The 26,094-nt window shown below is 41.0% G+C and overlaps 1 protein-coding gene across 1 annotated transcript in view; it reads left to right on the forward strand.

The window, feature by feature from the left end:
* The window catches only part of CDH13 (cadherin 13), a 669,381-nt gene that overhangs the window by 438,781 nt on the left and 204,506 nt on the right, over positions 1-26,094 (forward strand). The window lies entirely within an intron of this gene.

Genomic DNA, 26,094 nt, shown 5'->3' on the forward strand with positions numbered 1-26,094 from the left:
GAATACAGTATATGGCGAGAGAAGAGTGTTTGCTTCTGGTTGAAGAAAGCCGCTGTTTTCAGCCGAGTAATTATTTGCTAAAAAGCTCCACCTTTGTTGTTCCTCTGAGACAAAAGACCTTCATTTAATTCCTTCCACATTCCCACACAACATGCTGCAAAACTCATGCCAGGTGTTCTTTCCAACATATGCTGCGGATATGTGGTTCTTTTTTACATAACATTAAGTACCACTGCTTATATTTGCTTTGGTGCACCTCTGGGGTCCTTTGATGCTTCAGAACGATATGGCAGAGGCACATGGTGGAAAAAAAACAATTTATTTTTGTTATATTTCAGGGATGGAGTGGGGGTATATCTATTAACTTTATTCTCATATGGAAATAACAGCTTCCCCCTTCGCTGTGCACCATGACAAGTGGTTCCTTAGCAAGCCGGCTCTGGTGGCAATCTGTACACAACTCATTAAAGCCAAATAGGCTATTTGGATTTAATTCCAACATTTTTCTTCCTTTCTGTCCCTCTCCCAAGCCCATTTCCCCTTCTTTCTTTCTAGGGCTGAAAAGAAACGTCAAGCTGCCAAATTCTTAATGGAATTTAGTGTGTCTGTCTTTCAAGGATTTGTAAATAGACAAAGTTCAGCAAAATCCAAATTGTCTTCAAAGTCTAAAGCTGAATGGCATTTTTAGTCAATGCTTCTACTGCTGAGAAGCCTTGATAGCTCCCACATCACATGGAATGTATTTTACCTGGTAGGTCTCCCTGCCAGCATCCTTTCCACAGGTGGTTGGGAATGAGTGTGGGGCTGAGCATTCAGTTGTTGTTGTTGCTGTGTGCCTACAAGTCATTTCCGACTTATGGCAAAACTAAGGCGAACCTCCCATGGGCTTTTCTTGGCAAAATTTGTTCAGAGGAGGTTTGCCATTGCCTTCCCCTGAGGCTGAGAGAGTGTGACTTGCCCAAGGTCACCCAATGGGTTTCATAGCCAGGACGGGAATCGAACCCTGATCGCCAAAGCTGCAGTCCAACACTCAAATCACTATGCCACATGAGCACCCATACACTCCCAACATTTCACTGATGAAAAATGGGACTCACATGGCCAAACAACATCCATATTTGCGGCTTTGATTATTCATGTACTTGATTAATATGTTCTATCTAGGAATAACTAGGTCCTCCAGTGCATCTCTATGGTCAACGTTATCTCAAAGTTGCACTGAAAGACCTAGAGATTCCTAGAGAGAATGTTCTTCTTGGTATTTGTAGCTCCTCCAGTGCAGTCAGCAATGGGTGACTTTGGGCAAGTCACGCTCTCTCAGCCTCAGGAGGCAAAGACAGCCTCCACTGAACAAATCTCGCTGAGAAAACCCCATTGTAGTCTTGCCTTAGGGTCATCATAGGTCAGAATGTTGGTGAACAACAACTCACAGCATCCCTCACCATTATTTATCCTAGCTAGGCTTAATGGGAATTGCAATCCAACAACACTAGGAGGGTTGGCCTTTGCCCACCCCTGATCTTGGCTCACATCCATAGGGCCAAATCTAAGATTAGTCTCAAGTAGAGTAGGCCCATTGGAATGAATAGGACTTACTCCACTTTCAGTGGGTCTACTCTAAGTTGTGCTAAAGTTGAAATGAAGCAATATGTGGCAAAAATATTTGCAACTGTTTTCCTGTAGTTAACTTGGCTATTCTTTGCCTCTCACTCCAGGACTTCAGCGCTGCAGAAATTGAGTCAAGCTGGGTTTCTTGTCTAATGTCATTTGCATGGAATTTCTCAACATTTAGAAACTTTTAATGGCTGTCTCCCGCCACCCACACCTTCTTTGCAATCGTAATTTGTTTCATCAAGGTTTTATGACAAAGGATATGTTTTGGTTTTTTTGTTATTACTCTATATGATGAAAATGTGTTTTCAGGAGCTCAATAGCATTTCCCCTTCTAAATAAATAAAGCAGCTGGGAACTAATGCCAATTCTAAATAATTGGGTAGTTTATATTCTAATTCCATTGTTTTGTTTCTGAAAAAAGGTTTGAGAATTATGATTCACAAGGGACAGATATGTGGTAGCTGGCTTCTTTTTTCCCCTTCTTCTTAGCTCACTTTCCAATGCACATTTTTAGCACAACACCTAGTGTGCCATTAGTTATTCCATTAAGCCATATCCAATTTGTCTCCTTTTGTTTACGCAGGGTTTATAAATACCCTGCCATTTCCAGGTTAGCTTTTTATTAAAAAAGGGGGAAAGTTTTTTGGTGCCCATTCACTTCTTTTGTGGAGTATGTGCGTAGAGAAGCCAGAATTGATGGCTTATTGTTGGGTATGCAATTTCTAAATATTGCTCAAGATTCTGGATCCCACTGGTGTAGCATAAAACAGCTGTGAAGGATGAATAAGACACTTTAAAGATTGCATGAACAAATATGTTTTTAACTGGCAAGGAATAACTCTAAGCCCAGACCAGGTGCATCTCCATAATCTGATTTGCTTTCCCCCATTTTCTCTTTTCTACCACTAAGCAGCAACTGGCACAAGACTGAGATTTGTTTGTTGCCCAGCAGAAGGAGTCCAAATTACAGAAGCAACGCAAGCAATGTGTAATGGGAAGGAAGTTTAGTTCTGCAGCAGAGATAGGTCTACCTTGAAAAGTCCAAAGTGCAACACTGAATGGTTCTCTGAGTCCAGCTTCTATACCCTTTTCCAGAATGGAAACATTAACATCATAGAGCAAATCACATCCTATCTTTCTACCAACACCTTTGGGTTACCCCAGATATGGCTATGTTTGTTATAATCTGTTTATCAAAACAAATAGTATGGGAAATTCAGTCAATGGGAACTTTGGAAATTTACATGGAGTCTGTAAACAAGGAATTTCTTAACATTTGTAAATAAGACAGGAAATTCCCTTTCTTATCCGTTGTATGCGCTCAAGTATAAGTCTGGGAATTTATTCAAAACTTTTGATCCAAGAAACATGAGACGACTTATCCATGGGTCAATGTAAGTCCAGTTGGTCCTCTGTTTTGGTGGGGGATCCATTCTGGACCCCCCCCCCCCATGGAGATGTGCTGATATTCAAGCCCCATGGGCTTGAATGGGGCACATACCCGCCAGCGTGTGGGGTGGGGTGCGCACCATGGGGGTGCATTCAATTGAAATTAATAGAGGTCACCCTCTGTGAATATTCAAGACCATGAATCTCAAGTCCACGAGAACGGAGGGGCAACTGGAGATTTTGCTGGAGATTGAAGTTTGATTCATCACTTGGCCATGGAAACCAACTGGGTGAGTCCCAGAAATTCCTGTGATAGGTTCACCTTAGTATCATTATAAGTCTGAAATTATTTGAATGTGAACAACAACAACAGGCAAGGATATACCTAAGACCTTGCTTGAGTAGAGCAGGAGTGGAGAACTTGCGAGCCTCTTGGTCTTGTCAAACAAGAGTTCCCATCATAACTGACCAATAGTCATGCTGACTGGAGCTGATGAACATTGGCACCCACCAACATCATCCACAGTCCCTTTGGACCAAATAAAAAATGGGTATAATGTTGGCCTTTCCTGTTGGACCACAACTCCCAGCAGCCCCACTGGCAAACCAATGAAAAGGAATACTGGGATACTGGAAGCTGCAGTCCAGTAACATCTGGATAACAACATGTTGCTCTGGATGAGATCAACCAACAACCTACCCGAATAAGAGGCAGATTTCTAAAGTTACTTCTTTGGATGCTGTTTGTTAAGCAGTTGCACAGTTGGCTCATCCGTTCAAGGTATCCATCAAGTATCTTCTACATCGGTCAATTTCTCCATTGCCTAACATGCTCAGGAATTCTAAGCACCTCTTCTTGGAGAGGAGATGCATTGCTACACGGCAATGTGCCATATTGTAGAGGCACACATTAAAAGATCAAGGTCTCATATTCTGGTGCTTTCACGTCTCCAACCACCAGAAAAATAATGGCCTGATGAAGAGGCATGGTGGGGTACTGTCACAATCATTCTTCAGCAAGTTGAAGTAGGGGGCGGAGGAGACCGAATCTACAGGTTCACTTAAGAGCCAAGGTACATTTTATTGCTGCTCAAGTGGGAAGCTGCCAGCTCTGTCAAGAATCTTGAATATTTCCCCACCATAATTATCTCAACAGGCAGGAGTTTCAAGAGCAGACTCACTCCTCCTGTCCTCCTCACCCACCGAACAAGGAAAGAAGATATGAGTGTATCAAAGGAGCAGGAATAGTGGCTTACCTGAAGAAAAGAATCACACAGCACCAGCTAAGCCATTTTGCTTCCTGAAGAATGAAATTGATCCCTCATGTTACTATTTATTAAGAATCTAAGAACAGCCAAGTTGGATCAGGCCAAGCTCCTATCTAAGCCAAAGTTGTTTCCCAACATTGTCTATAGAGGCCCTGGTGGCGCAGTGTTTAAATGCCAGTACTGCAGTCACTCTCTCACAAACCACAAGGTTGTGAGTTCAACCCCAGCCAGGGGCTCAGGGTCGACTCGCCCTTGCATCCTTCCAAGATTGCTAAAATGAGTTACCAGCTTGTTGGGGACAATTAGCTTAAAGTTGCAAACTGCTTAGAGACTGCTCAGTGCGGTATGAAGCAGTATATAAATGAAGCTGCTATTGCTATTGCTATGGTGAAGTCCTCCAGCAGGACATTGTTGTTGTTGTGTGCCTTCAAGTTGATTCTGATTTATGGGACTCTAAGGCGAACCTATCATGGGGTTTTCTTGGCAAGATTTGTTCAGAGTAGGTTTGCCATTGCTTTCCCCTGAGGCTAAGAACATGTGTCTTGCCCAGGGTCACCCAGTGGGTTTCCATGGTCAAGCCAGGATTGAAACCCTGGTCTCCAGAGTCATAGTTCAACACTTAAACTACTACTCCATGTTGGTTGTCTAACAAAACATAGGTGCAGCTATATGTTTTATCTCATATTCCCCAGCAAATGATATACAGTCTGTCCTCCCTGTACGCAGGGGATCCGTTCTGGATTCCCCCATATATGGGGAAATATGCGTATACTCAAACCCCATGGTAAATAATGAGGTGTGGGTGCGCAGGGCACATGGTGCAGTTCCGTGCCTCATTACTTCTAATGGGGCTTGCCTTCTGAGTAAGCTCAAAGCCGCGGAAGGCAAGCCCGCCTATGAGGAGGGCTTACTGTACAAGGTCATCCTCCCTCTGATGCTGGAAGTAGTATATGAAAATCTTGACTAAGGGGCTTTATTGCGTGGGGTGAGGGAGAGGAAAATCTGGAATCTTGCCCTTCCCCAAAGGCTCTGGCAAAAGCAAACTGCTGCGTCTTTCCTAGCTTGTCTGTTTTCAGACCATGCTCTGATGTTTCTTGGCCATATGTGCCCTGGTTTTGATCTGTGAAATGTTGATGATGCTTGCATGAACTATCATAATGGGTAGTTCAGTGATAAGAGGGGGATATAAGCAACAGAGAGGGCCATGATACAGAGCTTTGGAGCACTGCCTTCATTCTTATTTTGTCCTCAAGAGCTCTTGGAAAGATAGTCACAGCAATGGAGAAGACAGTTTCCATGACAACTGTGAACAACAGAAGAAGGAGAGCATTCTTTAAGCATATTTAAGAATGACATGAGTTTAGATTTGGCCAGGAGATTTCAGGGGCAGGTAGGGGAAGCCAAGGACATGGACAAAGACCTGACAAAGCTATTGTCATCATAAGGGCTCTAGCCACTGTGAGGTCCTATACGCCTTTGTGTTGAATACAGAAGCCACAAAAAGATTCTTGCTTTGACATAAAGGAAAGATGGGAGAAGCAGCATGTTCACATGTATCAGGAGATGCACACGTGTGGAGGAGGGACAGTGGGCTGAAGCTACAAGACAGGACTCATGCAGCTGAAGTCTTAGGGAGTCATCTTATTTGGTTTGGAATACATGATCAGATGTTCATAAATTAAAACATTTCATAGATGAAAAGTGGAACACGTGTGGCCCAGCAACATCAGAGTGTGGTCAAGAAGGCAAGGGTGCCATGAGGAAGAACACAGAAGCTAGGAGGGCTGGTCCTGCCACCATCATAGGCCCACTTTGGCTCTTCTGCCTTGTAGAAATAATCCAGGTTGACACCACTTTAGCTACCATGGCTCAGTGCTATGGAATTCTGGGAATTATAGTTGGGTGTGGCATCATAGCTCTCTGGTGGAGAAGGCTCAATGTCTCTGGATTGAACTGGATTGAAACCTGAAGGTACCACACAAAGTCTCTGGTCAAAGGCTCCACTTAAAAACAGAACTGTTTTTAGTCCAACTTACTTGGCGCTATAGCTGACAAAAAAACTTTGGTGGGATAATTTATCCGCACCTTGTTTTGCTGCGCGAGGGAGCTGTAGCGGACAAACTGTGCAGCTTCCTCGTGCAGCAAAAAGAACCCTTAAAAAGCGGGTTCTTCTTGCTAAGTGTTTGTGATGCCACAATGTGCCAATGGCGCACTTGTGGCATCACAATGACGCCGGGATGTGCGGACGCTAAGTGTCCGTTACGCCAAAATAGTGATGCCCATGTGTTCAGGGTGCTGCCACTTTGACACCCCTTTCACATGCTAGGGGTGAGGCCAGTATGGGCGATGCGCCCTCGGCCAACCCCTAGCATGTGACGGGGGCGCCACAAAGGCCCATCTGAAGAGGGCCATATTTTCACAGTGGTAGCATTTAATAGAGATTTCAGAGTTACACAAACAGGGCAAAAAGACACATGGACAAAGCTAATGTTTTCACTCCTCTATTGCATGTGTGCCATTTCTTACCTCTGAAAGGTACAGCATCTTTCTAACATCCTCATTCCTGTCAACAAATAGATATTCCTTGGGAAGGATGGTCAGATTCAAAATTGTTCTTATTACCTTATCTGTGATATTGAACCTGGACACAGTTCTTGCAGTTTGAACAATTTGCAAAAAGCCAATGAAGCAAACTCAAAAATGGAAGCAAAGATTTCATCCCACGGAATGACTTTGTTCCGAATAGCTTCGGTATTCAGAAATAAATGCTTAAAATAATGTTGCCACTTCGATCCAGATCCATGGGTGCACTAAGCCTGTGTTCACAGCTAATCTATCAAAGTTGTATCTGACTCTGTTCCAGTGTGTTGGACTTTTTTTTTGTTTAACAAAAAGGACTCACTCCTGAACAGACAAGTGTCAAAAACCTCTTGCCCATTGAGATGTCTGGTTTACACAACATCGCAGCATCCCGCAATGAATATTGTATTTCATTCGCCCAACTATAAAAAAAAATATTTTCTAAAAAGAAAAGAAATAGAAGAATTAATTGGAGAGGCAGACCCAGAGCTTATGTCATATTCAGGCCTGTTGCACATCAATCAGAAAAGACTCAGTAGAGATAAGATGCTACTGTAAGCCATTGTGGTCTGAGAGCTTTTTGAGGCTGGTTTCTTTATTCTGCCTTACAAGAGGAAAAAAGACGGAAACGTTCAACTTCTGAAGTCTAGATTGGTACAGAGCCAAGGTTGCAAGAAGAAGGTATTTTGACCATCAGCCTTTTCATCTTTATCTTAAAACATTGTCGGGGCTTTGTAACATCACTGGAGAGCCCTTTTGTAAAAGGGGGGGGGGGGGACGGAAAGGGAGAAGGAAAATAAAGTCCTCGACCATCACAAGGAAGAAAGTTTTGCAACACAGATGAGGTGCAGTTGACAGTAGCAACCCTACTTCTGAGAATGAACAATTTTTTTTGTGCAAGAGGGAACAGACCAAGAATAGCAATAGATGCATTGCACACTTCACTCAGTGTTCTTCTAATCCTTTAACCACTTATGCTCCATTTAGTTCTATGGTTGGCCCTACCAATAGACACAGTGTGGCAATTTTCTCAGGTAGCAAATCCTGGGCAGGGAGGAAGTAGCATTAACTTCTTGGCTGTCCCTTATGAGCCTTTCTTTGAGATGTATATTGTCATTATTTATTTTCTTGGGCAAGAATGGATTTTACCATATTGCCCCCCCCCCCCCCAATGAGAAAATAATTGCAGTAGAAAATGGCATTTTCTGTACAGAAATCATGTTTGCTGAACAGAAAACAATGTTTCCTTCACAGAGGAGTGGAATGCCGTTTTTTGTGGAGAAAATGCTGTTCTCTGCTTTAAAAAGAAAAAAAAACTCACATGCATTTTGTAGCACTGAGTAAGGCTGCATCTGCATTGCGGAATTGCTGCAGTTTGGCACCACTTTAACTGCCTTGACTCCATCCCATGAGATCCTAGGATTTTTAGTTTGCTGTGGCACCAGAGCTCTCTGAAAGAGAAGCCTAAATATCTCACAAAACTACAAATCCCATGATTCCATAGCATGACACCATGGCAGTTAAAGTGGTGTCAAGCTGCATTATTTCCTAGTGCAGATGCAGCCTAAGTCCCAAACTGCAAAGATTCTTGCTCATCTACAGTTCCTTTCCTCAGAGTTCCCAGATACTTAAACCCTATTTTCCAACCATTTTGGAATATACTTGCTATTGCTACCTTTTCCCCTGTTATTTCAGCACAAAAGAATGTGGTCAACAACCACATTGCATATCCCATCACATTTTTTCAGCATGCCAACATGTATTAACCCCAGTTATGTCTCACAAGTCTGTATTATTGCTAAACCCATGGCAGGCAGCGTGCATGATTCATCCCTGAGACATGAAAACCCAGGTTATATGAACGTAAGTCATCAGTCAGGTTCCAACCTTACAGTTCTATCAGATTTCACCAGAATTTCTAGACATGTTGTTTTGTGATGAATGGAGCCAGATGGTAAAAACCTGATAAGTGTTGGGTGTCCTTTACCTTCTTTTAAAGACAAGACAGATTTATTATGGTCCACTGTTGATGGTGGGTAGGACTTGGTAGGGACCAAGGTTGTCATATTTAAACAGAGGGTGATAGTATTAGTATTAGTGTTAGGACAGAGGTAGAAAGTGGAAAGTTACTTTTCAAAAACAAAGTGGCACAAATTTAGAGAGTAAAATAAACAGATTTGGCACAAATGTTTATAGATGCTACTCAACTTCATGAGATGCAATTACATTTCCACTGTCTTTTAAATCGGATCATGAATTGGTTTGGACCGGTTCCAACGACCCTGGTTCCCATTTAATCCAAATCACTGAAGCGATTCCAAGAGGGGGGACCATGCGCTAGACCCATTTATCCTGCATCTTTTTGATGCTGATTTTTCCCGCTTCTTTTTCGATTAAATCGAATCTGCGCAAATGAGAACCACGTGCGGATCAGAATCGATTTAAATCCCCCCTTCAATTGTCTGGAACTGAATCATTTTGAATCGATTCATTCATGAATGGGAACCACAAGTGGATTATTTTGGAGGGAAAAAAATGTGACCGGGGCAAATGTTGTGGAAGAAAATGAGACCGGGGCAAATGTAGTGGGAACCACATTCTGCTGTTGAATCGATCCAGCAATTCAGATTGCACACCGATTTATTTGTAAGTGGGAATGGGGCCTTTGTTGGCTGTACTGGTCAGAGCTAATGGGAGATGAAGTGGAATGCCAAAGGTTTCCCACTCTTTCTACAAAGGGTGCCATTTTGAATATGTCTAATTTGGGTCAATCAAAGAGTAAGTCCCATTGAAAACCATGGGACTTCATGGGTTTGCATGACATATCTGTTTGCTAAACCCAAAGGGCCAAAGATAAAACTCATGAGGACAGGAGGAACTTAATTGCATGGGAATAGTGTCGTTCAAAAAAAAATTCAGAGCTTAACTGCTTAATATTCTCTCTGTTCTAAGATATCTCTTGGTTTGATCTAAATTTCCCATCTATATTTTTTGTTCTAGGGAACTTTAAGCATCCAGCACATTATTATTATTATTTTAAAATATGAAGTATTTCTGAGATATCCGCTGTGAATAAGACAACTTGAATCAAGTTTATGCTCATTTATGTCAACCGAAGATCTTTGAATGTCGAACAAACTTGCCAGCCTGAGTTTTCAGAAAGCATAACTTATCAGGGGAATTATTAATAATAAGAATATTAAAAAAAAAAGCTTTGTCTTTCAAAGCTTTGAAGCTTTAGCTTTCACACAGTTCACAATTTGCAGATTTTTTAATAATCAGATTATTCTAAATAAATAAATAAATAAATAAATAAATAAATAAATAAATGGGCAGATTGTGGGCATTTTGAATGTTTGGCTGTGATTGGAAATTGGATGTCTGAGCTAGATCATGTTTTTAAAAAGCTCAGTAAGACATTTTGAAATGTTCTCACTGAAGAACCGAAGCTGTTAAAATTGATCTCTGGGTTTTATGCACCATTCCGGAAATGTCTGCAGGAAGCAATAAAATAGGATGCAGAACTGACCTGGTCACTTTCTACATTAATACCACATTCACTCTATCTATCTGTTTAGGATGGAAAGTAACCACTATAGCAATTGCCCACAGAAGTGTTTCCTGCAGATGCTATTGAAAGGGTTTAGGTAACATAAAGGGAAGGGCTATGGATCTGAGGCTAGAGCTTCAAGTGGGATCCAACTATACGTTTGTATCAATTTGATCCCTCTACAGCTGCAGTGGCTCACTCCTAAGATTCCCTTAGAAGAGGGATTGATGATTAAACTGGGATAGTTTGGGCACTGTAGCTCTGGGTGGTGGACTACAGCTCTCTAACAAAGAATTCCAAGTACATCACTAAATTACAAATTGCAAGCTTGCGTAGAATGGGAATGGGACCATGACAATTAAAGTGATATCAAACAGCACTTCGTTTTCAATTTGAGTCATTATCTGAACTAGTTGGTTGTCATTAATTCTACCCAGTGTTAGTGATATTTTTGCTGGTTTTCAGACATTCAGCATATCCCTGTGCAAATGTGAATATGTGCCAGCTTAGCATTCTCCTTCATTGCTCTTCTCCTGCAATTATGAGAACAAGCCTCTATTACATAGCTCAGAAAGTTGTGCTACTTTAAACCCATTGTAGTCAACTGAGTATGAATATACTGGCATGAATTTGGAGGAACAGCAATAAATCAGGCCCTGTTCCTTTGGCATCCAGAGTGCCCCTTGGAGATTCTCTCTGCAAAGTTTAAGAGAATTTGGAAGTGTTGCCCATAGCAGGGTTGCATTTTTTAAAAACACAATCACACTACTGGATCCGTGGAATATTGATTTTTCTCCTCCCTTACCTCTGCAAGTTATTAGGGGTTTTATTTTATTTTACTTTATTTGAACAAAGGAACTCTGCAAAACCATGATCAGCATGCCTTAAAGAGCGTTCTCCTCTCTGGGCATTAAAACTGGAGATGCTAAGATATTCAGTGTTGTTTTCTAGAGTTTGCATGTGTCCAGCTTTGCACAGTTCTCTTCTCCCAGCCGTGACCAAGGACTGAGTATTGTCCAGCTTGTGTTAGGCACAAATTGTGAATGCTTTCTAGTGAGTGTTCTAAAGGGATAAAGACCTGTTGTGACAAGAGGTGCTCTGCAGCTTATGAAGAAGGCATTTGGTTTAGGAAAAAGGGAGAACCTCTCCATACATGAATGTTCAAGATGTATACGTATGCATAGGCTCAGAATCCTCTCTCTACAGTTGTCCCTCCACATTTGCAGCTTTGTCTTTTGCAGATTGGATTACTTGCGGTTTTGATTACCCATATATACTCGACTATAAGTCAACCTCATATATAAACTGAGGGTACGTTTGGTGGCCAAAATTATGGGTTTAGCTATGACCCATTGATAAGTCAAGGTAAAATTTAGGGGCATATAGCAAAGGAGCTAAAGCAGTGGTTCGCAACCTGTGGTTCGGGACCCCTTTGGGAACCCTTTCACAGGGGTTGCCCAAGACCATTGGAAAACACATATTTGCAAGTAGCAATGAAAATAATTTTATGGTTGGGGGTCACCACAACATGAGGAACTGTATTAAAGGGTCATGGCATTAGGAAGGTTGAGAATCGCTGAGCTAAAGGATGAAGTAAAACAAAATGATGTCAAAGAACTTACAGAATTCCAGCAGACATAACTCTTTTTCGCTTACTCTTAAAGCTGGCTGGATGAGAGAGTAGAGGGGATCAGTATGTCCAGATTATATTCTTGCTTTTCACCAGGGGATGGTTCATTCTTTTAAATAAAGATTCAGCTACAGTACTTACATTGACCCATGGATAAGTCAACTCAGGTTTTTGGGGTCAATTTTTGACCTAAATTACTAGATTTATACATGAGTAATATGTTCTTTCTAGCAGCCTCTAGGTCCTCCAGCACAACTCTGCCAGAAACTGATGATAGAGTTGTGCTGGAGAAGTGAGAAGTTCCTAGAGAAAACACTTCTCTAGGCATTTGTAAGTCCTCCAGCATGATTCTATGATCAGCCTCTGGCAGACGTTGACCATAGAGTTGCACTGGAGGACCTGGAGATACCAAGAGAGGTGTTCTCTTAGGTAAAAAGAATACTGTTTATGTTGATTTTATTTGTAGTCTTCAACATTCATGGGGATCCTTCACCCGAACTGCAGCAAATGTGGAGGAACCACTATAACATAACAGCGGTTGCCACATGGAAGGGTTTGGTGATCCTTTAGGGCTGCTCAGGGTTGTAGATAAAGGGAGAACAAATGTCAGCATTGCCTCCTTAATAAAAATCCTTCCCCCAGCCATGATTTTTAATGTCAATCACTAAATTTTTAGAATTGGTGAGTAGGGAAGATAGATAGATAGATAGATAGATAGATAGATAGATAGATAGATAGATAGATTACATGTTTTTAGATTGAATTCTGATAAATTTTCATAGCCCTAATCTGCTCTAGATTTTAAATTCTCAGAGTTTTTGGTAGCTGTACTCTGCTCTAGACAACGACTTTTGGAGATTTTCACATCCCTAGTCTTCCATGCTTGGGAGTAATAACACAAACTTGCAAAGTTGAGGATCATAAAAATTGTTGTTTTTTTAAAAATAAATGTATACTGGTTTTAGAGATATTTGGCATTCCGAATCCAAAAATGACTTCAGGTTTGCTCCGTCGCAACTATGTTGACATTTCTGTGTTGTAATAGGTGACTGAATGAAATGATCCTGCAGAGTAAGAAAGTGGTTGGAATCGTCTAATGTGCATCCAAAACACTTTAATTGGGTGATACGAAACACAAAAATACATTCAGAAACACTAAAAGAACTCGCAATGGAATACCAGTGCCTGCACTTAACCAAAGCCGAGGAACAACTGAACTGAGAAAAATACTGAATTTGTGAAATAGCTGTGTGTAGTACATTTTTTATTGTTCACAGACATAGCCATGTTAGTCTGGAAAATCCGTATTGAAAGAGATCTTGCAGCACCTTTGAGACTAACTGAAAGAAAGAAGCTGGGAGCATGAGCACCTGGGGAACTGACTCAAGTCTATGAAAGTTCATGCTACCAGTTTCTTTCTTTCAGTTAGTCTCAAAGGTGCGGCAAGATCCATTTTTATTGTGCTTTCTGGAATTCATCACCCCCAAAATACATGAAAATAGCTATAATATTGACAAGAGGTTTTATCACAGGCCTGTGTTATAGGATTCAGGCCACTGTTGTGTTTGGTACAAGCAAGCTTTCTGGAGTTTTCCAGTTACCAATGTGGGCAAATGCTGGAAACAGGGATACCAGAGATTGGAAACATCAGTTTGCCGTTATCCATAGCCCTGCAACTAAGGAAAAAGAACTGAAGTCATATGAGAAGTGAACAGGTATCTCTCCCCCCCAACAGCTTAGTATGTAAAGTAGGGATAATAGAGGAACATTTTAAATAGGATTACTAACATCTGTTCTTCTGATGTTTTCTTAAAGAGTACATGCCTATCATTTTGTGTGCGATCTTTGCCTCAGGTTTGTAACTCAAGTTTGTAAGTTCCTGGTATGTCATTAAGTAAGGAAACCTGAGCAGTTCTCTCTTTGCAAAGTATGATACAAATGGACCTCCCAGATTATCGATGGGTCAGACCTTAGTTATCTAGTCCGTTCTGTACTTCTAGGATCTCCTGACAAAGTTTGTGGCTGAAAAGCACTCACCAAAATCACTCACAGCGGAGTCAGGTGCAAATGTGATATGTTGCAATTAAATACATTTAGAAATAAGTTGAGAGGAAATCTACCCAAATGTGAATGCTCATGCAGACCTAGACAGCATTAGGTGCAATCTAATTTACAATATGAATGGATGAACTAGTGAATGAGTACATAAGAAAATAACATGGAGCAGACATGGACACCTTCATCCAACCCTGGTTCGTAGTTGGTCTACAGAAGCAAGAAGGAAGTGAAGTCCTTTTCCAAAAAGCAAACCTTGCTTTTGCTATATTATAATAATAGTAATAATTTATCCCATCTCTCCAATTGGATCGAGGCAACTTACAATATTAAAACAGCATTATGATACATTAAAATACAAAATAATAATTAATATCATAAATACCCAATAACCCAAAGACCCGCCCACCCTCAAATTTAAAATGACAGTTCAAGACAAATAATAATAAACAACATTTTTATATAAGGGGCTTCATGTTATTATGCCATTATCTATAATGGGACTAGAGGAGGAGGAGGAGGAATCTTTATTATTACAGTCATAGACCAGCACAGAAAATGGGACTTGAGCATTGATGAATTGTGGGATCTACTGAGGGTAGGTGGTCCTGGAACCAAACCTCAGAGGATACCAAGGGTCCACTGTACTTTGCTTTGATAGATATAATTGATTTGATAGATCTAATTGATTTGGTAGTTAGTTCATTTACCTAGATTGTACCTCTGGAGTATTCTTTCTCAGATATGCTTTCTGGCCCTGCTTTGCTGAACATCACAATCCAAGAGAAATGACCATGAGGGCATCAATTTTCCCATAATCAGGGAATGTTTATTATTAGTAGTTGCTGGTAGATCCCACATCAGCTTGGTGATGTATCCACACTGGGATTCTGAGTAGATCCCACAATCTTTAAAAGAGTTATCCAAAGTGCTTAAAGTTTGTTGTTGTTGATCGTTGTCATTTGCCAGCTAGTCGCTTCTGTGTCTTTTGATACAAAGAATGAGAGATCTCCAAAAACCTCTATCATTACTCGCAATATTCAAGTCTTACCAACTCAGGGCCTTGGCTTTCTTGATCGATTTAATCCATTTGGAGTGTGGTCTTCCTCTTTTCCTAATGTCTCCCACTGTACTAAACCATGGAGCAGTTTGGAGCCCCCCGATTTCAGCCACTTTCTCCACTAGGTACCATGAGGTTATAAGAATTGCCAGAGCAATATAATCAAGGCTTTGGATTGAGAAATCAAACAGCGATATGAAGAGAAAGAGAAATGAAGTCGTGCAATTGCGGGAGGGACCTCTCACATCTTTAGTGCCGCTCAAGTACTCTTAGCACATTATTGAGTAATTTCTTTGTTGTTTCCCCTCAATTATGGTTATTCCACATATGTGTTAGATGGGGGCATTGTAGCAGCCAGAGACCAATTTTCATCATAAGGCTGATTAGACATTCAGTTTTATTCTGCTTCTGAAATGTCTTTCCTTGTTTTGGCGTTGTTATTTTCTGCCCTCTTCAGCCCTTTATTGACTAACACACGAGGAAGGATTTTTCCTGATTCATCAGCTTATTCCATTAATGAATGCTCGGCTGTGTTTAACCTTCTGGTGCGGAAAAATTGCCTGGATTGCAATGGAAATGTTTTACCTGATAATTTAAGCTCCCCTGCCTCTAGATTCCTGCAGTCCCACAGCCAAAACACAACAAGAGCTTGGAAGTTGGAAGGAACTTATTAGGATAAGAGTTATTACCTGCAACAAGTTATATTAGGGTAAAGCTTGGAACAATGGTGTTAGATCTCTTAAAACAGCAAAAATAATGAGCAGGGGAGAGGAAAGTAAAGGTTTATGCCCAAACTATTTTGAAGTAGGGGTGATGGTGTCTTTTACCTTCAAGATGTACCAGAGGGCTGAAGGTTGTCTCTGGTTAAACTTTTCATCACCCACATTGCAGAAGAGCTGAAAAGCCTGGATTTTAGTCCAAAATAATTAGCAGCAAAGCAATGAACTATCGGACTCCTTCCTCTTCTTTATTGAAGAGACATAAGCACTGTTGCAGTGGGGAAAGTGTGAGTCCTCCAGAGTCCTCAATTACAGTCCCCATTTTGATTTATGACAGATCCAAGGTGTACAAAATTGATCTGTTGACCAGGGGGATGCTAAATTTGCAAGTCTGTGGATATGGAGGGCCCACTGTTTGCCTCGATAAATTGGACTTGGGCTCCAGTTCCCTTCATTTCAACTCTTGGACAGAGAACTGATTACTGATGTTCTAAAATATAAGAACTCTGCTGGGTCAGATCTAGTTTAGCTTTAAGCAATCTGTAGGTAGGACATGAGAAGAATTTTCTCTTGTTGGTGTTCCTCAACAGCTAGCATTCAACAATGTTTTTTGCTTTTGTACCAAGATGTGTCATAACATAGGGCATCATGACTTAGAGCATTGAAGAAACACTGACATGTACACATGTAACTGTTGACTTAATATATTGTCCCTGAGTTTTTCACCTGCCTTTCCACCTTGAATACCAGATTTGTACATGATGACAACCAGGTATCAAATCCATGACAATGTGCCAGTGAAGTCTTAGAGTAGGTTGTTGTAATATTAGAACTAACCTGAAATATTGTCTCTCCATTCATATCATGGTGATTTCAGCTTCCAGTGAACACAGGGGTCTTTGTGTTTCCTTTCTAGCTTCTTGATGCTTCCTCTCCTTCCAAAGTGCACTGGTAATGATGTGGCTGCCTTTCATTTTGTGCAGCTCTAGTCCTATGAGACTTGAAAGACCAATAACCATTTGCAGAGGACATTTGCAAGCAGTGTTTCATGCTGCTCTTTGACTTTTGTACACCTCTTGGATTGATGATGTCAACAATGCTTCATTTGCTCCACTGTTGTTGTTTTTTAATATGACAAAGCGTCCCATAAAAGCTAAGTGAGGGGAAGTAATCCTTTCTTGCCATCCTGGAAAGACCTTTGGGATTTGATTTCAGTGAACCCCAGGCTAAATTGTTTTGAATTAAATTTGCCTTTCTGGTCATTTCCTTCTATGAACCTGACTGCTTCCTGTGTCCAGAAGCTTCTGGACATAGTTTCACCTCATTACCTATTTAGGATTTTATCACAGCAAGCTTGAAAAATGGAATTAGAGTAGGATAGTAGTATCTGTGGATGTACCTTATCACATATGATGCTGTGCCTATCCAGTAGCTGGTCTATAGTCTATCCATTACTGGAGTGCTTCTTCTCATTGACTGGCAAAATCCATCAATACCTCCCAATCACGATACATTGGCACTGTTGATGTACATATGATAAACTTGAGCATGTGCCATTATAATCATTCCTCTTACAAATAACTTCCCCAGCTCTGGTTGGGAAATGGGAAATGGCCACAGGTTGGAAAGCAGAGCATATGTTTTGTATGCAGAAGGTCCAGGCCCTGGAATCTGTAGTTAAATATAAAGGTCAAGTACGATAGCAGGTGTTTTCCCAGTTTATGTCCAGCTCTTTTCCATCTCCATTCTAAAAGGTTGCCTTCAGTTACTGACACTAACAGCTTTAGGGCTAAAAAGTCTGGCATATTTTCTCCTATGTCTCTATGCATCACTTAGTCCAAGAACTTGGCTGAAACTGATTAGACCCTTTGCCTGAATGTCCTCATTTGCATTGCAGAAATAATACAGTCTGACACTGCTTTAACAGTGTCCTAGGCTTTGTAGTTCTGGGAGATACTACACATCCCAGGATTCCACAGGATGGAGTCAAAGTGGTGCCGGACTGCATTATTTCTGCAGTGCAAATGAGGCCAGTGAGATTTTGCACAACTGGCCTAAATAAAAGGAATGATTTTGTGGAATCAGGGAGGCCATCCTGTTCAGTAAAATGGCAAGAGGATGCCACTGGAGGAGAAAAACCCTTGGCTAAAAGTGAGTGATGGCACTGGGGAGAGGGGAATTTCCTTACAATCCCTCATGGGTCATATAATCCCAACTGTGCTGAAATGTACCTCCACTTTTTGCTATTTCCCAGCCCAAACACTGAGCGAAGGTATCTCTGTGTGTGTGTGTGTGTGTGTTTTGCGGGGCAGTTCTAAGACCTCATAGGTGATTCATTGTTGACCTGCATTTTTGTAAACGTTGGATGGGTTGAGCACAATTTTCAGGGGGAAATTGCCCTGAGAATTCACCCCCTAAAAATAAAAGGGGGGGAGGTTGAGCAGCTTCAGGACCCACAAAAATTGGGGTTTTCGGGTTCATGTGACCCATTTCCCCTCATTTCTGAGCTAGAGGATGAAAATGATAAGAATTGGCATAATTGGTCTAATCTTTATCTGCTGTAGATCTCTATGGGTCAAGTCACAGAGACGTGGATGTATTGCTTTGATCGGCCTTTACTTCACTGCAGTGTGTTTGTGTGTGTGTGAGACACAGAGAGTGACCTGACTGTGTGATTGCAGCCAGTGTTCATGCAGAAATTGCCACCAAGTTGCTTCTCTCGCTATTTTTAGACTGCTGCTCCAACTAACTGACACAAACAACATCTTAAGGTGGTATAGAGTGTCACAGCCATAAATCTCCTTTTCTTAGGAGTTCACACATATCCAATTACAGAAGCATAAACTCGCTCGCTCTCAGCATGGTGAGCAGTTGCACAGAGAAAGGATCACAGCTTGGAAAAGTTAGATTTCGGACTACCATTCTCAGTAGTTTGAGGAAACTGATGTCCCAAAATTAGCATTCCCATACTCTGATAATGATCAGGTACTACTGTGTTGAAACTTAGGGTGCATCTACACTGTAGAAATAATGCAGTTTGAGACCACTTTAACGGTCATGGCTCCATCCTATGGGAATCTTGGGACCGATAGTTTTGTGAGGCACCCGCACTCACTGACAGAGAAAGCTAGATACCTTGTAAAACCACATATCCCAGGATCGTATAGGATGGAGCTACAACACTTAAAAGTGGTACCAAATGGCATTATTTCTATTCTATAGATGCACCCTTACTGTCTGCTCAATCATGTGGCTTGTTGGAAGTAGATGTTACAGGTAGTTTTAGGCAATAAAGGAAGTCTTGGCCACTTTTTTAAAGGAGTCAAGATTGGCAATATCTCCTCTGGCAGGCCATTCGATATAACTTGAGAACGGCAGAGGAGAAGGTCCTCTGGGTAACCACAGCCAGATTAGTTTTTGCACCAAATTTTCCCCAGAGGACCTGAGTGTGTGGGACGGATTGTATGGGAGAAGGCGATCCCATAGGTAAGCTGGGCCCAAGCCCAAGCCACCACTTACTCAAAAGATCCTGGCCTGGAATCAGACAAGCCATCCCAACAGCCCCCCATTATGACTTTAAGTTGTTGCACCACTCTAGTAAGTTGCTCCAAGCTCCATTTGCACTATCCTATTGGCCAAGCTCCCCTACTTTAACATGGCCCAGACATGTTGGACATGATGCTATCTCCGATTTTGGACCACAGCATCTGGAATCCCCCAGCCAACATATGAGAATTGTCCTCCGAAGAAAAGGGGATCTGTTTTCTAAGCTCTGGGCATTGCTTGATCCCATTCTTGTGTTTTGGAAACCAACCTGACATGTTGAAACACTTTGGCATGAGTGGTGGAAAAGCTTCCCTGCTTGACTTCTAACTCTACATGAAGCCACCATTAAAGATACAATAACAGGACTGATCTCCCTCCCTTTCACCATGGCTAATGATTATTGATTGCCTGGGATTATTCAGTGTATGTACAATATATGGAGTGAGTGAGAATGTTGTTTGTTTCAGGGTTGTTGCTGCTTTTGTAAGAATGTTACAAAAGTTGCACATGTCTTCCTGCATTTGATGGAAGAAAGTGATTGTGGAGAGTTTTGATTTTCCTGTCTCAAATCAAGCCACATCTAGAAAATTGTGCACAGTATACAGTTTACCTTGGGGAAACGTGGGAGACTTATATTGTTGTTGTTGTTGTTGTTGTTGTTGTTTTGCTTTTAGTTGTTATACTGTGAGCCCTCCACGTTTGCTGGGGTGACAAGAACAGGACCTTCATGAAAGTGAAAAGAAAAACACAAATAAAAAATGACTCCCCCCCCCCCAAACTGAGACTACGTTTCTCTAGGATTTTCTAGGTCTTCCAATACAACTTGATGGCCAGCATATTACAGAAGATGACCATTGCATTGTACGACCTACAAATGCTCAGAGAACGGTTTCCTCTAGGAATATCTAGGTCCTCCAGCAGGGCTTTATGGTCAGGATCCAGCAGAATCATGACGGAGGACCTAGAGATTCCCAGAGAGAACATAGTAAACAAATTCATGAATGATCAAATCCACAAAAGTCAAAGCTGCAAATATGGACGGTCAATTGTGATTTGGCTACTGTGAAGCCTGAATGCTTAATCTGGAATTATTTTTTTTGAACCCTAGCCTTTGTTTCTGATAAATACATTTCCCTATTAGCCACTTTGGAATAGAGAGAGCATTGGCTAAGACGCCCCTAGTTCAGAATCACAATAATGGAGAGATATCTGGTGTTTTCACTATTGTGACTGCAGCTTCATTGCTTGCATAATCCCTCTTTCTTTTACTTTCTCTTTATACACATACATGCGCACATGCAGATGTCACTAACTCTTCTGAGGGCAACAAAAATGAAGTTATCAGAGCCACCGTTTTTCTATTTTTTCCAAAAATACAGGCTGGGAAATTGGTCCAATTTAGCTTAACAATCTTCGGCCTTTATGGCAATCATATCTATCTTCTGCCAGTATTTTGCAATTCTGTTTGTTTTATGCTCCCACAATTGCAGGCCATGAAAGAAATAATGTCCCCTCCTCGCATGCGCCCCATTTAGTAATTACGGTGCAGCTTTCGTGGAGGGATAATTCCCTTCCATAGACGCATAGACACACACTTCTAATTGTTTTTCAGTGCAATATAATGGAGACAATACATTTGCTAAGAATGGCTCATGTTTCCTTCTCTCTCGCCTTTACTTTCCCCCAGTTCTGTGGTGTTAGTTGTTGTGTGCCTTCAAGTCATTTCCAACTTATGGCAAACCTAGAGCAAACCTATCATGGGCTTTCCTTGGCAAGATTTGTTCAGAGGAGGTTTTGCCATTGCTTTCCTCTGAGGCTGAGAGAGCGTGACTTGCCCAGGGTCACCCAGTTTCATGGCCAAGCTGGGAATTGAACCCTGGTCTCAAGAGTCATAGTCCAATACTCAAACCACTATGGCACACTTCTTGGGTCTTCACTTTTGGGTCTTCTTCCTTTTTCCTTGTTTGTCTTCCTTCTTCCTTCTCCTATCTTCATTCCGTCCTCATTCGCTCCTCCCTACCTTAATTCCATCTCTCTCTCCTTCTTTCTCCTTACCTCTCTCCTTCCCAACCTTCACCATAACATATCTACCTATTCATACCTTCAACTGTTAAGCAAGTACTCATCTTCTATTCCTACTTCCTTATTTTCATCTTCTATAGATCTCTCCCGCATTCTTTCACTCCAACTTCCACTCTCTTCCCATAAGCAAACTACAGTCAGAAGTACAATCCTGACTTCCTCGCTTCCAATATATTCTCGTCTTTGTACTGTTCCCTGTTATCTTCTATCTGTCCTCTTTGCTACTACTCTTTCTTTCTATAGTTTCTTTCTATCATTTCTCTTGTCCAAATCCTGTTTTAAAGTATGATTGTGAGACCAGGCTGGTTGTAGTTGCGTCTTCACCATATTGTGTTTTGCAGTAGGTTATTAATGCACCAACCACATTAGTAATGGGAAATTCCTAACATATTGGCTGCACTTGTGGTGGCAATATCAGGCAATCTGGAACTCTGAAATCCAGGGAGACATTTTGATAAGGTGAATTTCAGTAGTTTGTTGAATATATATGTATGCGTCTCTGTGCGGGTATTCTTTTGACTTTGACTCATAGAGCTGGAATGTGTTCTACTTGTTTTTCCAAGGGCTCAAAGATTTAAACCGTAATTTTTCAAATCTGACACTTAATCCATAGATATAAATCATGGGGCACACTATTAGATCACGGACTGTCGTTGGTGTTTCTTTGTGGATAAACGGACGTAACCTAATAATGTTTAAAACTCTATCAAAGTCAATAAGTTATTTATTTATGCCCCCATCGCCCCCAAAATAAATTATAGGAAGGAAGAAGGGACGTATTGAAGGGAAATAAATTATTTGTCTCCTCTTCAGACAGAGGATCCATGGGGAGGAAAATTATCAGCGAAGTCTCCTGTAATTCTGGAGAGGGCAGAAAATTGCCTAGGGCAGGAAAAAAGTATATCTGTAGCACTTGTCTCGAAAAAGATCCTTGTGTAATGACTTTCAGCTGCCCAGCTGACTAGTCAGAAGCTGCAGAGTTCAAATCTACAGACAGTAAGGCCTGAAATAAGCCAATGGAGAAGGAAAGTAATAAATCACAAGCCTAAATAATGCTGGAAGCAAAGGATCTGGTCGCTTGCTTGCTTCTCTCTCTCCCCCAAAGTTTTATTTTTAAAAAACCATGCTAAGGTTTTTGTGTGCGAAGAAATTCCTTTGTGTGGTGATGGATTTTGTGCTATAATAAGCTATATCTTACAAAAACCAGACAATGGTGTTTTGTAAGGCTGCTTCTGAATTACTGAGAACACTGCTGAAAGCCGTGGAGGTGGAGAGGTTGGAACGCTGAGCGAGGATACAGAAAAGCCCAGGTTCGTATCCCAGCTCTGTTATGAAACTTATGGCTGACCTTGCGTCGAGTCACCATTTCTCAGCCTAATCTACTTCAAAGGATTGCGCAGAGGGAGGTGTAGAGGATCCTGTTTACATCCTTTGAGAAAAGATGGGATGCAAACGCAATGACAAATAAATAGCATCCACTTTTTCTTTAAAGAGGAGGATCTGAAATGGGGGGGAAATGGAGACACGTCTTTGTGTAAATGCAAGACCAAGGATATTTTGTGAATCAGATCATTGTCTGCATTGGTCTTCAGCTCCCAGAATATCCCAGCTAGCGTGGCCATGCTTGTGACGGGATTCAAGGAGTTGTAGACCAAATCAAGTAACATATATCCATGCCCAGACAAGAAAGAGAACACAGTGAGCTACATATGAAACATAAAATCCTGAAGGATTGTAGTAAGGAACAGAGACTAAGGGCTCGAACAGACAGACCAAAATAAATCTACTTCAGGCCACTTTGGAAGTGTGCTGTTTAAATGATGCATGTGTCCTAAGAGGCCAGAAGCCGTACCAAAGCCACACTCCAATCCTAAGGACTGGAGCACAGCTTTGGCGCAGCTTCTGGCCTGTTAAGATGTGTGTGTCATTCAAACAGCATACCTCCAAAGTGACCCAAAGCAGCTTTAATTTGGTCTGTCTGTTTGGGCTCTAACTCCTGTGGCTAGCCCCAACTAGACCAGAGCTGTCTGGGAAACAGCTATCCATAAGAAATTGAGTTTTCTTGGACTTTCTAGCAATATCATTCTAAAACTAGGGTTTGGTCAAGCAAAATCATTTGTAAGGCAAAGTGTTCTAGGTACAGAAGTTCAGACAGAAATTGCTACCTTTGCCAATTATTCATTTGTAAATAATCAAATGTTGATGTCTATATTATTTTTATACTGGTCAATGACCAAAATAAATTATTGCTGTTGACCAGAGCTGTAGAGTCAGTGGGATTTAACTATGTATTGACTCACCATTTAACAGCTGAGTCAATTGGTTTATTCTAGTTGGAACCAACCAAGACAATCCAGGTCAGAGACAGAAAGAAGGAAGTTTGTTTGTCTTTTAAAAGATCCATAATACCACATCTTGCTTTTGTATAAGGTGCAGAAACAGTAGCTTTCCTCAAATTTTCTTCAGACTCTTTCTGAGTTGAGTTATAAATGCACAAAATACCAGCCAGGCCATACGGTTCCACCAAATGGTGGCTTTTAAAATATGCATTTGAATCCAGTCTCTCAAGATCCCAGTTTGAAAGAGTTATTTTGCAAGCAGCATGTGGCACCTTCTTTAAAACAGCTGAATTATTTAGGTAGATTAAACCGCCAATGGCTTCATTGAAATAAAATACCAAAACAAATCCATGAGAAATACCTGGGCAAAATTGAACCAAGATTTTAGTATGCAGATTTTCCCTCTAAACAAAACTTCAATCTTGCTGCCGAGAAATAGTTTGGGAAGCAATTTACATTATTTCTTCCTGCAAAATGTTAAGAGAGTTGCAGACTCAGCTGGTTCGCTGAATTTGTGGAGCTGGAAGGAACCCTAAGGGACATCAAGATCAAGCCCTGCTGCTATGGGGAATGCACAGCTAAACCATTCCTGAAGGCTATCCAAATTCTGCTTCAAAATCTCCAATGAAAAAGAAACCACCAGCATCTGGGACAATCTGTTTCCTATGCAGAAAATACTGCTTTGGGGGCAAAACAACCGCATATGAATTTTGCACTGGAAAAGTCCTGAATTGCACCAAGTCTTTGAAAAGGGCATGGTTTTGGAAGAGGTCCTCATAGTGGGAAGAAGAAGAAAAATGTTAAAATTACTCATTGCTTCCTTTGAGAATAATATTATTGAAGAATTGCATCCTTACGTCAGAGCAGCTCTAAAAGGTCATAATAAAAATTAAGTAAACAGAAGTCTTTCCCTTCCACATATACACATATTTTAGGAAAGTTTAGGGTTGTCTCATTGACTGGGTGTGCATCTACGTTGTAGAAATAATGCAGTTTGATGCCACTTTAACTGTCATGGTTCCATCCTACAAGGATCCTGAGTTTTGTAGTTTTGTGGAGCACCAGCACTCTTTGGCAGAGAAGGTTAAAGACTTGTAAAACTAAAAATACTACAGTTCTGTAGGATGGAATCACAGCACTTAACGTGGTGTCAAACTGCATTATTTCTACAGTGTAGATGCACCCCAGGAACTTGGAAAGAAAAAAAATAGTCTATGGGCTGCATGTGAACATAATCCCATAGGAAATCCTCTAATATCCTAGACACCCCCCAAATATCCTTCTCCTTTTTTCCTTCTTCTTCAAGTGGTTCCAGAACATCAATAGCCTCTGCAAAACATGTTTTGCTTTTCCATCCCAAACACAACTCTTCATCAAGGGAAAATGGGTGACAACTGGCCAAACATGAAACCAGAAGAGTCGCTATGTCACTTCTGGTTTTGTGCAACAGTGTGGTCCTCTTGCAGTGTTGAAAGCAGTGACAACTGGACTGTGCCCCCAACTCAGTTGCCCAACCCTGGACTAAACACACCACCATTCTAACCAGATGCACCAAAAATTCACAGTTCCATATAAAATAGCAGAAACAAAACTTGATACTGTTGAAAAGCCTGTTTCTATTTGGCACAAGGACATTTTAGTAGGGTCGTTCCACCAGAGGGAAAGAAAGAAGAATAACACAGGTTAATCACCTGTATAATGGAATTACCTATTAAAAACCCATGCTGTAGAAAACCATGAAAAGGGCAACGTGTTATATTTTTTAAAAAAATCATTTATATTAATTTGGAGAGGATTACTTTTGGAGAAAATCAATAAACCAGTATATACTACTTCGCCCGTAAAAGAGGCATGACAAGTCATAGCCATCCGTTACACTTGGACTTTGAGATGTTTAGTAGATCAAATTAACAGGAGTTGAGTCTGAAATCAATATCAGGATGAGATGATAAATTGCCATGAGATAAGGGCAGTGACACTCTAAAAATGCCAGAAAGTCATCAGATTTTTATAGGCATAAAAACCAACAACATCCATATGTTTCCTTGAGTAGGAATTTATGTAGATGGAGGTTCCATCCCACAACCTCCGCATGTTCATTAGAAACTCTGAACCAAACTTGATATATATTGTGACAAATTGCAATATGTATTTTTATGCAAACATTCAAGATTATTAAGACAACAGCAAAGCAAGAATGACAACAGGACATGCAAGTTAGAAGCAGGAAATGAAAAAGAAATCATTAAAACAAAGCACCAC

This window comes from Sceloporus occidentalis, unplaced genomic scaffold (genome assembly GCF_023333645.1).
Source record: "Sceloporus occidentalis isolate IW3139 unplaced genomic scaffold, rSceOcc1.0.p SCAF_10, whole genome shotgun sequence".
Taxonomy (NCBI): domain Eukaryota; kingdom Metazoa; phylum Chordata; class Lepidosauria; order Squamata; family Phrynosomatidae; genus Sceloporus; species Sceloporus occidentalis.